The sequence below is a fragment of the Oryzias melastigma genome, linkage group LG3, assembly GCF_002922805.2.
Source record: "Oryzias melastigma strain HK-1 linkage group LG3, ASM292280v2, whole genome shotgun sequence".
Lineage (NCBI taxonomy): Eukaryota > Metazoa > Chordata > Actinopteri > Beloniformes > Adrianichthyidae > Oryzias > Oryzias melastigma.
Genome location: NC_050514.1, coordinates 3,487,483 through 3,504,745, shown reverse-complemented (window position 1 = coordinate 3,504,745; position 17,263 = coordinate 3,487,483). Strand labels below are relative to the sequence as shown.

Sequence of the window (17,263 nt, the reverse complement as noted above, 5' to 3'; positions counted from 1 at the left end):
CATCCATCCATCCATCCATCCATCCATCCATCCATCCATCCATCCATCCATCCATACATACATCCATCCATCCATCCATCCATACATACATCTCTTCTTTCTCTAGTTTGAAGCATTTAGACAGTTTCTCCCAGATTTCTTAGAGGCATTTTGAAGAAAAAGATTCAGCAGTGAAACTTACCTGATTCTCAGACAATGCTGAGTCAGGTTGAAGATGTGACCAGAGGTTTTTGGAAGGAAGAAGGGGGCTGTTCAGGTTCAGGAAGGTGCCTGTTGAGATTAGCCTCTTGTGTCTGAGCAGGACCCGGACAACGCTTTGGTTTTTGAAAACATTAATCTGAGACAGAGATTATCTGGCCTCACGGATGGTTGTGGGTAACCTGCCTGTGGTTTTTACGTCACCAGGGATTATTCCAACTCAAAAAGCATTTTTTTCTGTGCAGAGACATCTGTGCTGGCAGTGCGGGGCTGCAGTGGGAGGGAAAGAGCCAGCTGGTGTGTAAAATAGAGATTTTATTTCAGTAAAGCAAGAGAAGTTTGAATCACATGTTTATGAAAACTGCAGGAACTGACTTTATTTTATGAAGGTCTGAATCATCATGTTGTCCGCCCCCATGGTAAATTTATTCCTAGTTCAGCTCTTTCTTTCCCAGTGTTGGTGGAGGTGTCTGCTGATACTGAAAAGTGCAGATACTCAAACTCTTTTCTCCAGATTAAAACATGTAGTCTTCAGAGTTTCTCCTGTAAAGTTTACCACTTTTCAGATAAACATCACTGTAAACTGGAAAGTCTGATTTGCTGCTGATTGATCTTTTCTTGAGGGCTTTGGTCTGTGTCAGACTTTTTTATCTTGGCTTTTTTTTCCAATCAGGTCAAGTTGCGATCCCTGTTTTCATTTTCTCTGCATGGAGTCAACTGTCGTTCTCACTGGAAGCCAAAAACCACTTTAAGAGTCACTTTAAATACCATGAGCTGATGTCACAAAGCGAGACGGCCCCTTTCAGGAAGAGTCTGCTCTGACAGCACCGCCCCCACTCCGACACCAACACCCAATTTCTCCACAGAACTAGCAGTGATCAGCAAAAATGTTATATTTAGATGCAAAAATCTGTATATCTTCTAATTATATCCTGTCTTCAATAAATTCCAGCTCAAGCAGGTTCTCATTGGTTTAGACGTGGGACACCTTAAGACATGCCCCTCACCCCATCCCCCACACCGGTCGGGCACAGTCGAGTGTATTTGTGTTGTGAACCAGGGGCTACTAAAGACATATGTATGGTATGTGCATCCATCTTTGAATAAAATTGGATGCTGTTTATTTTCGTGGGACAAATATAGTGGCTCTAGGATGACGTTGAAATGGGCGGCACCCTCACACAGCGGCAGGCAAAGCCTCAGGAATCGAGTTGTTTTACTTTCGGGTACGAATAATTTCACAAAAATAACTTATATTTCATAAGTAATTTGAAGTATTTGTTATTTTTGTGAAATCACAGTGGGCTAAGTATTGGGTTTGCACTCAGGAGCCCTGGGTTCAATTCCCGGGGGTGTCCACTGATCCCCACCCAGATTGGGTCCTTAGTCAAGACCCTTGATGCTGCTGCCTAACTGGGTCCCTGTGCCCCTCAAGTACAGGGTTGTGTCAGGAAGGGCATCCGGCGTAAAAACTCTGACAAATCACTGATGTGAAACAGTGGGTGCTGTTACGCTGTGGAGACCCCAAAAAAATTGGGATAAGCTGAAAGTGAAAGAAGATTTCATAAATAATTAGTTTTTTTAGTGTTCCAAAGGTATGATCATATATATGGATATATTTCACTCTGAAAGGCTTAAGGAAACCATGGTATGGCCCCTTGAAAGTTAAAAACTTAAAAACAAACAATGTATTTTAGCATTGTTTAGTTTTTGATGAAAGATAATTTTAGAAACTTTTACCAGAAAACATGAAACACCCAGGAAACTGCTTTTCCTGTAAAATTGAAAGTGGGATTCCAGAGAGTCTAAGCTGTTGACTGAAGATAAAGAAACAACAGGGAATATTTTGATACAGCTTTAAAGTCTTTGAACTGTTACAAATAATCAGAGAAAACAGAACATGGAGGAAAGCTGAGATACAACAAAAAATCCTAAACACGTGAAACAGAAAATATCGCAAAGATGAGGTGATAGTCAATATTTGTGTTTTACAGCAGGAGTTGTCCTAACATGCTCTAAAATGCTTAAAAGCCACAAGTGTTGAAGCTTCTTAGTTGCAGGTGTTTTTTTGAAAGATCAAAAAAAAAATCTGTCATTTAGTGAGCAAAGAGCAGCTTCAGATTTAAATATATATACATATGTAAAGGAATTGAAAAATGGTGCAAATTGTTTAAAAAAAAACCCTGAAGTTTTTCTGCTCACAGCATGTGGGGAAGCTCCAGAAAAGGATGCTGAAAGTGTGAATGTTCAGCGTTCCCACAGCCGGTCCACCCTGAAGGCAGTCTGGACCGGTGCGGTTCTGCCGCCTCATGTGTGACGGTGCAGATCCCTGGATTTGGCTTCAGACGCTTTCCTCCTTCAGTCAGTTCCTCTGTTGAAGCTTCCTCATTATTTCCTCCGTGCTGACGCAGGTCACCAGCAGGTCAACGGGAAACCAGCATGCGATGAACAAACACAGCGAGACGGGCTGTGATCAGGCGCCAGTGCACCCCCGCCCCACCCCCCGCTGATCCTTAAGGAGCAAACAAGCAGGAGAGCAGGATGGAGGAAAGATGAAAGCTACATAATGGCTCAGACCTTTGTATAAATGTGGAAACATGAACTCCTAATCCCCTTTATGAATGATTCAGCATCCATTAAGCTCCTGAACTCAGGGAAGTGGCTGCAGCAAAACTCCGGCTTCATCTCCCGGAGTCTGACTCAAATCAAACCTACATGTGTTTCATCAGAATGTTTCAGCCGCTCTTCAGGCACATCTTCACTTTCTCTGCTGCAGCATCAAAGCAGTTCTGAGAGCGGCTGCAGGTCGCTGATCTGATCCCCATGAGCTGCTGACTCTGCTATGAAAACAGAAAAGTCTTGTTTGCATACGGCAGGTCTGGAATTAGGAACTAATTAAACATTGTAGTCAAAAAAAAGCTCTGACTAGGACAGGAAAGGAAGAAAATGGGCTCGAACCTGGATCAGACCAGGAACAAGAATTAGATGGGATCAGAATCAAACCTGGATCAGACCTGGAACCAGAACTAGATGGGATCAGGACCAAACCGGTCAGAAATAATTTGTCCATAAAGTAAGAAACACAAATCAACCAGTTTTACTAAAAACAAAAAATATGAAAGATCCCACTTTGCACCGAGGATCCTGATAGACAAGGCCTAAAAGGTTTCAATGTTTTTATGAAATGCATCATCATCATCATCATCATCTGAATGGAGTATTTAAAAGATTAATGTGGGCGGCATCTCATTCCATTTGTTTGTTCATCATGGATGAGATTGTGACAGGAAGCAGAGCGTAATGTGATGGAGCTCTGATATGAAAGCACTCACTTCTACTTTAGCTTTCATAACTCCTCCTATTAGACAGCGAGCAGGGAAAACTCCTCATCGGAACTCGCCATCTCAGCTGACCCCCACAGGAGCGCAGAGCTGCAGCAGCACCCGCCGCTTAAATCTGAAGGTGGGATTTAATCGCATGACATGGACCTGTTAAGTGAAGCTCATTGTGTCTGCGGGGCTTTTGTTGCATTTAAGCCCTCCGTGTAATCACTGTAACTGAATGAAGGAGCCGTCGCCATGCCAACCCACAGGAAGCATAAGAATGAGCTGCATTCACTGAATTGGAAAAGTATGAAATCTGTCATTGACGTAAATTTACTCCGCAATAATCCCACATTCTTCACAGAGGGAGGGGGGCTTTTTTTTTTTTTGGCAGAGCCCGTTTGGTTTGAAGTTTTGTTCTGAAACATTTCAGTCTTCTGTTGCTGCTGCTGCTGCTTCTTCTTCTGTTGCTGCTGCTGCTTCTTCTTCTGTTGCTGCTGCTTCTGGCGCTTCTTCTTCCTCTTCTGCTGCCGTGTTTGCTTTTGTTGCTGCATTTGCTGCCTCTGCTGCTTCTCCCTCCACTTCTGCTGCTGCCTCTGTGACTTCTGAGCAGCAAAGTTCTGTCGATGAGACGGTAATAAGCACATCTGTTGATAAGGCATCAGTGCACGGTAAACGTGCTGCAGATTGAGGGAAGAAGAAAACACTCATGGATGGTTGTTTGGTTAGAGCTGCATAACATCCATCCTCTAAGGTTTTAAAAACCAGCTGAGACTTTGTTGAGGAATCATCTGCAGGTGTTGAACCTCGTCCCTACTGTTCTTGGACTTCTGGATCCTGGTCTTTCTCCAGCTTCCTGTCTTGTTGTATTTGGGGAGCAGAGCAAACAGTGGATTGATGAGGTTAGCGTTGTGTAAATGTCAGAGGGGCTGCGTGTGCTGCGCCAGCGTTTGCCCTCTCACTGATGTGTGAGTCTCACACAGCTGGGGGGGGTAGATGCCATTGGTTTGTCTTTGTGTTTTGCTCTGAACTTCATGGGTCACGACTTGGTCTATAAGTGTTTCACTGAAAGTTTGTAATTTGTTTTTTACTAGAAAACTGCCATCAACAAAGAACAATATGATTTTGACCATAAGAGCAGAAGGTTTTGTGATTGATGATGTAATCTAAGCAAACGTAAAGGAGAGCTTCTTCAATATGTCGTTCCACAACATGCATTGTAATTCCCTGTATGGATGAAACATAAATTTACAAGACGTTTTCTGTTGAGACAGAAGACGAAGAATAAAAAGACTTTAAATTACGTTTAAATTAAACTAGTTATGTATTTTAAAGCTCACTTGAATTAAAGTGATTCTTGAAAGTGTAAAAACAGTTAAAATAGTGTCTAATAGAGCAAATGAAAGAGATGATAGGAAATGAAACAGCAGAACTGAACCAGTGTTGGACTAATGTGCAGTAAATCGCTTCCTACCTTCAAAACTGATTGGAAGATTGCAGGTTCAATGCCCAAGTGTCCTTGGGCAAGACACTGAACCCCAAATTGTCCCTGATGGAAGGTTGGCGCCAGTGTTCGTCAGTGGAGCTGCCATCAGTGTGTGAATGGGTCTGTGACTGTAAAGAGCTTTGAGCCTTCAAGGAAGGTAGAAAAGCGCTAAACAAGTAAACCCCATTTGCCATTACCCCACCACTGGCCCTTGAGCAAACATCTCCCAACCTGCTGCAGGGAAGCTGCTGAGTGTTACAGGTGGATCTGTGGTTGATCTGGCAGCTCCCAGTGACTACGAATGTGGAAAGGTGGGGAAAGGAAAAAGAAGTCAGAATTCCCTTTTTCATTCTGAGAAGGTTTCTGCTTCCTGTTGAAAACAAAGGACAGATTTTGAATTTAGTATTTCAAATACTTTAAACTTTAAGCTTCTGTGTCACAAGAGAAACTGTGCCACGCAATACTTTTTTAGCTGCTGTGAGTGGAGCAAATGGAACCCCGCCTCCCCACACACACCTGCATTTTTTCCTACCTCCAACCAAAGCCAGGATCCCTCCCAGAGTCCCCAAACTCATCTTAAAATCTGTCTGAACCCTGTTCCTCCTGCTGGGTTTGAGCCTCTGTTTGAGCCTCAGTTATCATTCATCATCCCGACATCTCTCCTTCAGTCTGAGAGTCAGGTTTTCTTCACAGCTGATGACATAAAACTCGGCAGAAACTTTGGAGAAACTAAAATTCCATTCACTCACAGACTTACAGATGTTCAAGAAGCTTCTGTGCTTCAAAGATTTCACTGTTTCATAAGCTTTGGTGTTTATGAAGTTTCAGTGTTTTAGAGGTTTCAGTTTTTCTGAAGTCTGAGGCCATGGTTCTCGACCGGAGAAAGGTGGTTTACCCTCTCTCGGTGGGTGGAGTGCTCCTGCCTCAGGTGGAGGAGTTTAAATATCTTGGAGTCTTGTTCATGAGTGAGGGAAGATCGGAGCGTGAGATCGACAAGCGGATTGGAGCAGCGTCCGCTATTATGCGGTCGCTGTACCGGTCCGTTGTGGTGAAAAGAGAGCTGAGCCAGAAAGCAAAGCTCTCAATTTACCGGTCGATCTTCGTTCCAGTACTCACCTATGGTCATGAGCTCTGGGTCGTGACCGAAAGAATGAGATCCCGACTACAAGCGGCTGAAATGAGTTTCCTCTGGAGAGTGGCTGGACGCTCCCTTAGAGATAGGGTGAGAAGCTCGGTCACCCGGAGAGAGCTCGGAGTAGAGCCGCTTCTCCTCCATATCGAGAGGAGCCAGTTGAGGTGGTTCGAGCATCTGATCCGGATGCCTCCTGGACGCCTCCCTGGTGAGGTGTTCCGGGCATGTCCCACTGGGCGGAGGCCCCGGGGAAGACCCAGGACACGCTGGAGAGACTATGTTTCTGGGCTGGCCTGGGAACGCCTCAGGGTCCCCCCAGAGGAGCTGGAGGAAGTGGCTGGGGAGAGGGAAGTCTGGGCATCTTTGCTTAGACTGCTGCCCCCATGACCCGGTCCCGGATGAAGCGGAAGAAGATGGATGGATGGATTTTTCTGAAGCTTTGGCGTTTCAGAGGTTTCTGTGTTTTTGAGGTTTCAGGAGGCTTCAGTGTTTTAAAAGCTTTGGTGTTTCAGACATTTTGGTGTTTCATTGGTTTCAGTGTTTCAGAGGTTTTGCTATTTCAGAGGTTTCTGTGTTTCAGAGGTTTCCATGTCCAGCGCTGATGTTGGGCGCTGATAGGTGTCACAGCACCGCCTGCCGAGCCTTTCGTGCTGCATATTTCAGCCCTAAAATACACGTGAACAAACACTGATTCTTTTTACTGCCAACACCCCCACCCCTCCCCCAGCCCTGGGCTTCGTGAAGCAGCTTTAATTGGCTTCTGTTGTTTCACACAGAGATCTGACTGCGGCCTGCAGCCATTAAAGCGCTGTCAGTGCTCAAACAGCAGCCAGGACCTCCTGCTGCACAGAGATCTCCCCTCCCACACACACACCTCCTCCTGGCTGCAGATGCAGATTAGACTAACATGCAGGAGGAGGGTTTGTAACAGCTGTAGCCTGGATCAGACTCCTCTCTGTTTCTGAGGAACATGCAGCCGACAGGAGCAAACATCAAGACTCAAGAAAACAGGAAAGACTCTGAGGATCTCCCCGGTCTCTTGTTTCCGCCTCCACACTCCCAGCATCGCTGTAACCCTCCTGACTCTGCCCCTCTCCACCTCTGCTCTCGGCTGTGTGGAGGAAGGAGTGAGAGGAGCGTTTTGGGGTGTTTGCTCAGGCGGAGAGCTCGCCGGTGGGTGTGTCTGAAGCATCCCTGCATCCTCAGCTCAGAAAGCAAACCTTTCATTTGTTTTGTGTAAATCCGACAGAGACCTGACGCAGAAGCACTGACTAACCAGCTGGAAAGCCCCACTGAGCGCTGCAGCTCTTCAGACGTAAACTGTCTGGAGTGGGTTTAACTCAGGATTTGACGCTTGGACCAGAAGGAAACTTTTTTTTTTTACAGATTTTACTTTTTTGGAATAGGTCTCTTTAAGAAACTTGCATCACACCAGAGAAACAAATAGCACATTTATACAAATGAAGCCATCCATGTGCTCAACAAAACCTAATGCAGATGATCAGGGTGGACCAGTCGGTTCACTTTGTAAGTGTTTATTAACAATTAATCCAGATTGTTTTTAAGTACCGTATTTTCTGGAATAAAAGTCGCGTTTTTTTTCATAGATTGGCTGTTCCTGCGACGTATACCCCGGAGCGACTTATACGTGCATTTTTAATGGTTAATGAGATATCGGAGCATAAGTCTAGAGTGCCCTCTTGTGGCGGTCTGTGAAATTACTGTATATACATAGAAAAAAAATATGTATGGTAATTTCACAGACCGCCACAAGAGGGCACTCTAGACTTACACTGCGATATCTAGCAGTACTTAACAATTAGCAAGTTAAACAATAAACGTTAGCTTACAAGGACAACGGAGAACGATTGAACACAAATGTCCCAAAAGAAAATCACATGCTGCAGAGAAAGTTTGGAGTAAGTGAAAACGCATTCGGCTCTCGATCAGAGCATAGACAACGGTGTCCCAAGCACGGCCAGCAGATTTCCAAGCCAAGATCGAGAGTTTCCGCGAGTTTGTTCAAAAGCAAATACCTGAGCAAAACGTGACACCGGATCACATCATCAACATGGATGAAGTCCCCCTCACTTTTGACATCCCCATAGGTCGAAGTGTCGCAGAGAAAGGGCTAAAGAGTGTGAATATAGTGACAACTGGCCACGAAAAATCACACTTCAAGGTGGTGCTAGCATGTTGAGGAGATGGAGCAAAATTGCCACCATTGGTCATTTTCAGACAAAAAACTGCCAAAAATCGAATCTCCCTCAGATGTCTTTGTGACCTTAAATAAGAAAGGGCGGATGGATCAAGAAAAGAGGAACTTATGGCTTACAAAAGGCTACACGAAGCGCCCGGATGGCTTCTTCAGAACATGCAAAGCCCTGCTTGTGATGGATAGCATGTGAGCGCACATCATGGCGTTGTTCAAAGCAAAACTTCAATTCCATACCTGCAATCCTCCCTTGAGGTTTAACAAAAGTACTCCAAGATGATCTAATGTCTGTTTTTGGACAACTAGTCTGTAAAATAAACGCGACTTATGTGTGTTTTTTTTCTACCTAATTATACATTTTTTGGCTCCTGCTCCTTGTACTCCGTACCGACTTATAGTCCGAAAAATACAGTAGTATTATACAACAATAGCACAGAGATTTTTACAAGTCAGTTATTTTCCACAGAGGTTTTATGTTTTTGCTCAACTTTCGACTGAACACCAAATCTGCTTTCACTGATTTTCATAGGTATTTTGGCAAAGTTTTAGACCGGATGCCATTCCTGACACAACCCTGTATTTTCAAGGTGCAGGGGGACACATGGTTAGGCATCAGCCTGAAGGGTCATACCTAAAGGCCCGATCCCACAGGATTTGATGGCCATATCACATCATATCACACCATAAAGATTGAGGAGTCATTGATCCTGCAGGACTGACGGAGTCACAGGAGTTTCCAGGGAGGTCTGCGTGATCTAAAGAGAATCTGTCTGACTGACTCTGGTTCTTACAGCTGTTCTCCTTTCAGCATCACTTCTCTGCCTCTCTGCTGCTGCGGCTGTAAATGTCTCCTCTCCTGTTCTTCTGCTTGCTCCTCAGAGTGGATCTTCCGCTGAAGGCTCCTGTCCTCGTCTCCTGCTCTGACCCTGGTCTCTCCATCTCCCTGTCCTGTCAGGAGGTCTGAGGAGGAGCTCGCTCCGGTTGTGCCGTCAGGTATGTCCTCACTGCAGCGGACGGTTTTGTGCTGGAAGTAATTGGGGGGGGGGGAGCTTTGTTAAACACAGGAGTGCTGAGTTTTCCACAATAGCCTCAGTGTTGCGGCTCCTTGACTCACGTGTGTTTATTGGAGAATAATGCTGCCATAAGCGATTATTTTAATAGTCGAATAATCACCGATTATTTTTTCCGATTAGTCGACTAATCGGGTCATGTACAAACTGGATGTAAAGCACACATCTTAACCATCATTAGCTTTAAACTAACTACAAATAAAGACAATGAAGATGACAGTTTATTAAACTTTTAATGAATCATGCAGCCTCTGTCCTTCATTAGTTAATGTGATTAATACAAGATTACACTAGATGAGTTGCATTACCTGCGACAATGCTAGTGTGAATGCTTTTTTTCTGAAAGTAGTCGCTAAAAATGCTGAAGCTTTTTGCTCAAAATGGTGACATAATTTAGTTTAATTGCTGAAGGGATTTACTGATAATGCAAAAGCTTTTTGTAAAATGTTAAATTTGCTAAAAGACTGGAATTTTTTTAGAATAGTATGAAAGAGTGCTGAAGTTGACCCAAGTTTCTTAAAATGGTTAGTAAAATTGCTTAAAAATTCCTTATACATGCCAATTTTGATAAAGTATTTAATGCTTAAATATGAGATAAACTCAAGATTAGCCCCAAAAAACCTCAGTAGATGCCAAATTAGCCAAAACAGCTAGCACATTGCTTAAAATCCCCCTACAAAAAAAAAAAGTAAGAATCGTGGTTTGATTTGGGAATTGTTGAGCCTGATTTGTGAATCAAATTGGATCTCCACCTAAGTAAGGATCCACAGCCCTAGTTCTACACTGGAAGAACAGGCGCCTTAGAAATAGTCATACATGCTTTACCCTATTAGCAGATTTTTCGTTACATCTGCCGATGAGAAAAGAATTATTTTCTTATTTTAAGGACCAAGTTCCAGTCACTACAACATGATTTTTACAACTAAGATTGTTTTGATGTAGAAAAATTTTTTCATGAAATATTTTTTTTACAAGACAGAAAATAGGAGCATTTTTATGATTTTAAGACTCCGTTTTATTAAAGCGTTGCGACTGCATTGAAAGTGATGGATCCAACTGCAGCTGATGTGTTGGATGAAGATGTTGTTTTATGGGAGAAGTCTGACTGTGACGGCCTTTTTCTGGTCGACTGGGAATCAGTCGTTGAGCATCTAGTTACCATGGCAACCGTTCAAGTTCAGCTCAGAGTGGCAGCTTCTGGGTCGACTCGGATGCTTCTCTCCCAGCAGACGTGTGCTGATGGAGAACAGGGTGGAGAAAAGTCATGACTGCAACATGTGAACACAAAGGAAGAGTCTGATGGTAGTCTGAGATCCTCTGGATCTCAACTCTGGTTTGGTGGATTAGGTGAGGCATTTAAAGATAAAAGCACCAGGATATTCAGTTTTCTTCTCTATAAGACAGAACAAAAGCCTGCAGAGGATGTAAAATCTGCAGATTTCTCTCTGAAAGGGGTTAAAGGAGGAGCTGCATATCTGCTAAAACTGATGCTTGTCCTCATGAGGACCAAGCCAATGACCTCAGCAGTGATGTGAAGGCTGCCAGGGACACGGTGGGGCTTCAGGTTTGTTACTCAAACCTTAAAAGAACGTGTAAAATACCGAACCGTACCATGCTGCTAGGTGGAAATAAGGTGACCCACAAGTCAAAAATATTTGTCCCCCCACCACCTGGACTAACCTATTTCACTGTCTGTTTAGCATCTGGGAATTTTTAACCTTTGACGTCTCCTCTCTTTGAACGACAGTAATTCTTGGATAGTTTGCACAAATCATGTTAATGGATTCTGAAAGCTGAGAAAAGCTGCTTTGCTGATGTAAACACTTTAAAGGATCAATGGTGCATTCTTGTATATTGCTATTCTACTTTGATTTAGGACCCAAAGCGCTTTACTGTCACGCTCCATTCACAGAAACATTCTCACACTGATGGTTGCTCCACTTGGCTACTGTAAAGTGTTGCACATCAGTGCAAAGCTGTTTTCATTAACTTTTAGAATTGGTTTGAATTATCTTATTTGCATAAATGGTTGCAGCGTTACGGCTGTTCAAAGAGCGGGTGATGGTTCCTGTTGTTGAGGAAAGCTCCTGAGTTAAAGGTTTAAACAGGATTTCTAATGTTGAACTTAAGACAGTTTTTGTTACATTTTTTCATGGCAGCCATGCAATTCATTTTGTGTACGATTAATTAATCGTGATCCGTAATTAATTAATGGAATTCATCAATTTTAATCGCAATTTTTAATCTAATAATTGCTGTTTAAAGCCTCATTTTGATGTATTTTATTTAAGTTTGTGACATTGTGGCGCAGTAAAAGATCTCAATAAAAGGGGTAATTTTTTCAATCTTGAACAAAAGAAAAAAGGAACGGGTCCAGAGTCTCTAATGTACCACATCAAAAACAGTAGGAACAGTTTTCTGAGCAATTCAAAACTTATTGAACAGGAACATCTTATTACTGTCATAATTCAAATGTTGATGTACATTATTCGATACCTTCCACCAACAGTAGAAAAGACATGAGTGATGTGATAGTTTCCTTTAATCTGTTTGGGTGAATTTGATCATTTTAAGACTGGGATGAAGCAGAAAAGAAATACACAAGAGAAACAAAGAGGAAATGAAACAAACCAGAGGAATTAAACTATTTATCTGATTGCTGATGTTGTATACATTTATTAGTTTGACTGCAGTGTGCAATCAGACCATTGTTCTTCTCTTTGTTTTAGTTTGAGAGCATTTCTGTTGTATTATTTTTCTTATTATTGTTTTCTTTGTTCCGTATGTTTTTTGTTCGAATGCAACTCCTGCATATTTCATGCAGTTTCTGACATTCACGTATCAGCATTTTCAGCTTTTAAGAACATTGTTGCTGCCTTTAAAATGTCATTTGCAACTTATGATCTCTTTGCAATTTATGACAATCTATTACATTTTCCCATAGAAATGAATGGAGAAGGCTTTTTTGCAACTCCAAACTTTCTGCAATCGTAACTTCTCCATACTTTGTGCTATTTTAAAAATTCAAACTTGCATTTGTTCTGCCCTTTTGGACATTTCAGCTGCTTTTGAAAACTTCTGCTAATATTTATAGTTATTTGAAGTAATTTGAACCTATATGAAATGGGAGTCAATGGGGAGTCTGCTTTTCTTTTACAGTTTTTTTCTGTTTTTGAAATCTATCTCCTACAATTTTTTAGCTAGAGACGCCATTTAAACTTTAAAATGTTGTACATGAATTGGGTTCAATTGGTCTACTATCTTATTTTGGATATGTCTTATCGTTTTTGAACTACAGCTGTTTGAAATCAGGCCAGATTTGAGCAGCATGGATGATGTCATCACTTAGAGTGGGGAGAGCTGTTTTTTAAGAAAAAAAAAATTCTGATAACTGCTGTAGCTCAGCCACTGTTAGTTGCAGACTCGTTATTTTTCAGCAAAACATAGAGAAATTATTTTAGATCGATAGAATCTAACTCTCCAACCTATAGGGCAAATACTTTTGCCCCCACATTGCATAGACTGACGTGAACTTCCCTCATCAGCCCTATTCCCAGCCATATTCAATCTTCTGGGTTTTCTAAAACCATATGATGTTTTTAACTTGCGATTGTGAGAACATACTTGAACCTACAGACTTGAAACTCTCACACGTTATATCCCAAAGCTTTGTGGTTCTCACAAGGGTTCAATATTTAAGATAAGTGAAAGACTTTTGAAGATATGAGCATTTGTTTGGAGGTAGTAACCCCATAGAAATACATTGATTATGTACTCAGCTCAAAAGTTATGAAAAGCTATTAAAATAGTTTAAAATAGTTAAAAGCTTTGAAATTAGCTGTTAAAAGCAGTTACCTAAAAACACAAAAAAAACGATGAAACCTTAGGAAACAGTTTAACAATGGTAGAAATATAGCTTTTTAAAGTTCTTCAAACTGTTATCAAAAAGTGTTTGAGTAATAGAAATAATATTTAAACTCATAAAAAGCTATTTAAAAGTCAAAATGAATGAGACGAGAAAAATCTCCCGTCATTCCTCAAAATAGGGGTGGGGGGCATCATCATCATTTCACTCAGTCATCTGACATGTGTGCATGATGGAGGATTGATCAAACACATGAGGCCTCTTAATTTAGTGTCATGTCAGAACTTTCCCTCTAAAATTATGCTTTTTTTTAACTTCTCATGATGATCATCATTCTAAGTTCTAATAATTTATTCTATGATTAGATTTTTCTAAAATGACCATGGTATGAGCGGGATAAAATGCTCCTCCAGGTGTGCAGAACACGGAAGTAACCATCCGATACAAAAATGAGATTAATGCCATTTTAAAAAATAACGCACTAAAATATCTGTGATTAACTAAATGAGATTAATGCAATATTTTGAGACTATAGATGATACTTTTTTTTAATTGCAAACAGTGATTTTCATTTAGCTAGTTTATGTATTTTTATGTATTTTGCCACTTTAGCTCATTTTATTGTGAATCTCTTTGTTCCTGCATCACAAATATGTTTACTCATCTAATCCAAATTTGAGTTTTATTTCCTTTATATGTCCTCCATCATCAGAAAATCATGTAAAAAACAATGTTTTTCATCAGAAAAAAATATGCATAATTTATTTTGAAATCAGGCTGTTTTTATTTAGTTCTGCAGTTCCTGTTTTATCGGCTGTGTTCAGCTTCTTTGTTTGACATTGAAACTCAGTTCGAGGTTTTTCAGATTCATTTTCTTCTAGTTTTGTAGCTGCACCTGTCGACACGCTCACATTTTTACTGTAAATGCATGTCTTCCACTTTGGTTTGTTTTTTTCTTCCTGATCTTGTTGAAATTTAAACTCCTCAGTGTTGATGAAGCACTGAAGCTCTGCACGCGTGTGGGCGTGCGCTGCACCGGCGTGCACAGCTTTGGAACAGGAGGAGAGGCCTGCGATGATGAGTTGAAGGAGGCAGCTTTGTGCGCGCCGCCTGCCGTGGGTTATTTGGAGTTTGGGAATAAAGGTCCTCTGAAGTCGGCGTAGCAGCAGAGGTGCTGTCGGCTCCACCGAGCAGCTGAGAGAATTAGCTCAGGAGCCTGTCTCCGCTTGTGCTGCCTTTAAAGCGTTCTGCTGGTTTTAACGGCGTGGGCGGCTGCTCTGGCTGTTATGAAGCATCAGCGGCTCCAGCAGTCGTACCCACCTGCAGGTTTGTGAAACCTGACACTTTGTTTTTCTTGTTCAAAACGCCCTGGAACCTGTGCAAATAAGACACAAACCTCACACGTTTTCAGGGTTTTGGGGGTTAACCACAGTGAACAAACCCAAACATGATGGATCCAGGAGAAGCTTTAAAATGCACACTCTGATGTCTGCACCTGTCAGGAACGGTGGAGAGGCCAACACTAAACCTCTACGTGAAAAAAAACAACAATGGAGAAACAAAAAGGTGGCAAAGCCAGAAGACCTGACAACAAAGAATGGACAAGAGACCAACACAACACTGTAAGGAACTGAACAGAAATGAAAACCTGTGGAGGATCAGGGGACAAACTCAAGACAAAACGTGACCAAAAACATCGCTGGAAAACCAAACTAAACTGCACAATCCTCACAGTACCCCTCCCCAAAAGGGCAGATTCCAGATGCCCCGACAGCTGGGAGGAGATGTGGATGACTGACAACCTAAACCTGGTGTGATTGAAAACCAAACATCAAACTGAAGAAACCTCCCAAAGGTCCAAGAGCAGAGACCTGTCATCTAGCTGATATCTAGACACGAGGATTTAGGTGCTTTTGAGTTCTACTTAATGTAGCTAATCGGATCTGTTCTACAGCCACAGAGTCCCTGAAGGCAGCGTTCATGCTTAGACCTGCCAGGATTAGTCAATTAGTCGCAACTACATGGACTATTAAAATTGTCGAAAACTAATTTTATAGTCGACCCGTCATTTTAAAGCTTTAAAAAATCAATTGCAGGCTTTAGTTTTGTTTTTGTAGTTGATTCAGATTGCCAATCCCATTGATTTAAGTCTCGTTTTAATTCCAGAAACAAATGGAGGAGAAAAGCTTCATGATTCATTATAGGCTTAATAAGCTATTGTCTTTATTTTTAGTTAGCGTATACCTTAAACACTCTCCAGGATTTCAGGGCAGATTTTTATGATTGTTTCGGCCAAAACGCCAGATTGCAGCAGGTTTGTGAAAAGTTTCTATATTTTTTCATATATAAATTTTCTCATTTTCTCAAAAATACCTAAAAATGTTAATTATGAAAAATAAGTTCACATTCTCATATTCCAGCTCTTTTTATTATGACCCATGCACTAGAAATCCCTGCACCATCATCATAAACAATGCTGCTGTGCTGTCATTTAACTTGAATTGAACCGTGAATCACAAAATGATCTTTTGCTCCTCCCTGCTCACAATACCCAAATATTTGTATATATTTGTGGAACTGGCTTTGGCCAGGAGTATGACTATGGAGATCTGAGGAGGAGAACCTCCAGAGGAAGAGTGTGGAGCTGAATGAAGAAGGAAGAAGGACTTCATGAACCTGGAGAAGCCAAATCTATGGAGCAGAAAAGTGGAAGCAGAAATCTGTAAAGAAGGTTGTTCATGATGTGCAGAACCTGAAATGGAGGACTGTCTGAACGTGGGGGCATACAAGGAATTCAGCTGACTGCATGTGACTCTCATCTCAGGGTTCTGTTCTTCTGGACTGGAGAGGTTTGATCTTCAGACCTGACAGTGGGAACTGCATGTAAAGTTTAAGCCCCTCTCCCCCCATGGTTTTGCAGTGACCTGTCAGTCTGGTGGTCTCTCGCTCCATCTACCTCACTCTCCCTCACCTAATCCTTGACCTCTGACCCTGAGCCCCCCCCTCACCGCTCTGATAACTGCGAGCTGGGTCAGCGGGTCTGCTGGGGGTCTGGGGGCTTTGTGGGTGATTAGGTTTGGTTCCCAGGGTCTTTGTCGAAGTCTGGGAAAAACAAAACTCTTCACTTTGTTTCTATTCAAGACTAAAGATTTATTTTGTGCTGAACTGAGTAAATTTGAGCCCAACTCTTTATGCTTCAGAATCTAGAAGATTTATAAACTGTTTCCTCGTTTATCATGAGAATTATATTCCAAAAATGAGCCGCAAAATCCCCCAAAATTATACAAATGTTTTAAATCTTATATATATATATTACGGCTGTCAGATTTGTCGCGTTAATTTGACATGTGCATGACGCCAACAATTTTTTTGACGCATTAATTGCGGATAAGTGCCTTTCCACACCTCGCGGGCGTCCCTCATTGCCCTCTAACTCACCAGCTGCTCTCACTAGCTAGAACCGTCCTGGTGCCAGGACCTGGAGAGCTCCTGCACCCTAACCCGGCTCCGGTTCACGTCCAGTACCACGTCTGGTGGTACCGGCTCGCGTCCGGCGCCGCGTCCCGAGAGCTGCGGACCCCCGACGTTCCGAACAGCAAGCTCACCGGGGGACGTTTTAAATGTAGTTTAAACAACGCTAGTTATTTGTAGATGAAAAGATCAATCTCAGCTTTGAGTGTGTGGCCCGTCCCTCTTTCGCCGCACGAAAATATGCAAAATATCCCAAAGTTCTGGAGGTTTAAGCGTGATCCAGCCCCAGCATAGCGGTCTGTCTGCCGGCATATTCATGGCGTGAGCTCCGCTGGACACGTCGCTGCATCGAGCTGCAGCCAGAGAACGCGGCGGCAGTAACAGACTGTCAAACTATCCACAGTGTATCCCGCTTTTCTCAGTCTTTAATGTTTTAAAAAACAAAAGTTCATTGGAAATGATAAATCTCTATTTCATTTATTACTGTAGTTCAGCAGAGGAGG

General features: G+C 42.2%; 1 protein-coding gene across 1 annotated transcript in view; it reads left to right on the top strand.

Moving 5' to 3' along the window:
* Positions 1-17,263, top strand: part of large2 (LARGE xylosyl- and glucuronyltransferase 2) — a 91,588-nt gene that overhangs the window by 29,640 nt on the left and 44,685 nt on the right. The window contains exon 2 of the mRNA XM_024262983.2: positions 9,234-9,347. The gene's annotated coding sequence lies outside the window, so the exon portion shown is untranslated. The remainder of the gene's footprint in view (positions 1-9,233; positions 9,348-17,263) is intronic.